The sequence below is a fragment of the Apteryx rowi genome, unplaced genomic scaffold (assembly GCF_003343035.1).
Source record: "Apteryx rowi isolate R43461 unplaced genomic scaffold, aptRow1 scaffold_9, whole genome shotgun sequence".
NCBI classification, from domain to species: Eukaryota; Metazoa; Chordata; class Aves; order Apterygiformes; family Apterygidae; genus Apteryx; species Apteryx rowi.
Window position 1 is genome coordinate 3,987,628 of NW_020451204.1, and position 1,324 is coordinate 3,988,951.

The following is a 1,324-nucleotide window of genomic DNA, read 5'->3' on the forward strand; positions in this document are numbered from 1 at the left end:
GACCAGGTGCCCGTAGCCCCGGCCGGGTCGCCGGCCCCGCGGTGACAGCCCGCGCCGTGTCCCCATTTACTAGCCCCGGCAGCCAGGAGCCCAGAAAACTTCCCTTTTACACCTAGTTTGGCCAGGGAAGGTGGAGGAAAAGGGAGGGGGGGCGGCTTTTGTACCCTCGGAATGCTTTTTTTTTTCTCGGGTGGGAGGGAGAGGCGAAAAGGCTGGCTAATCGCCCCACCGCCCCTATATTTTTTTATTCCCCCCCTCCCCTTTCCTCCGCCTTCTGGGACTTTCAGGGACTTTCGTCAAATGCGTTTCCTCCCGACTTTTCAGGGCCAGGGCTAGCCCCGTTTTCTCCCCCCTCCCACGGCTGCTGCGGCTTCCACCCCCTGTTTGGAGGGATGCCGGAGCTCCGCATCCCCCCCCCCCCCCCCCCCCTCCCCGGCACCCGAGCCCTGGGCGGCGGCCGGTGGCGATATTGGGGCTAATTGCTCCGTGCGCGGGCTGAAATACTAGGACGAGCTGAGAAAACTGGATTTTCCAGGGGGTCCGCCGCTCCTCTCCGTGGGGACCCCGTCCGCACCGGGGCGGTGGGGCCGGCGGGGCTGCTCCCACCCCTTCCCCCCTTTCACCGATGAGACTTGGGGCACCCATCGATTGATTGATTTTATTTTATTTTATTTTATTTTGCATTAAACATTCCTCCGAAGGCTTTAAGGAGCTCGGCTTCAGAAGAGTTTCCCCCCCCCCCATCCCCCCGGCCAGGGGGAGCGGCACGTTTTCTCCATCGCTTGGCGATTTTGCGTCCTCTATGGGGAAATTCCCCCCCCCCCCCCGTGATCCCAGGGCTGTAGGTCCCTCGGTTATAACGGCGGAACGGGGGGGGGGGATCTCAGCTCACCTGCCCAAAGATCCCAGCCCAGCACCGTGCCACCCCCCCCCTCCCCGCGGTTAGATGGGGTTTTCTTTTAAAGTAGCTTTTTTTTTTTTTTCCCCCCAAGCGCTAGAGCAGCGACGGCTTGGGGGGCCGGGAAAATTTAGGAGACAGGGATAAAGGGGCAAAACCTGCGGAGACGCTTCGGCCTCTCCGTAAGATGCATTAGAGCTGGGGCCACGGAGTTTGTGCTCTTGCCTGCAAACGCTTTGCAGACGACATGCCCCCCCCCACCTTAAATCTCTCCCCTCCCCCAAAGAGGGGTGGACAGGACCCCCCCCAGCCCCCAGCCCTTCCCCGCACGGGGCACCCTCCGCCCGGGCGCACCTTACCGACGGGCGGCGGCGGGGTGTCCCGGGGGAGCCGCATCAGGAGACAACCAGCTTGTGCCCCCCCCCC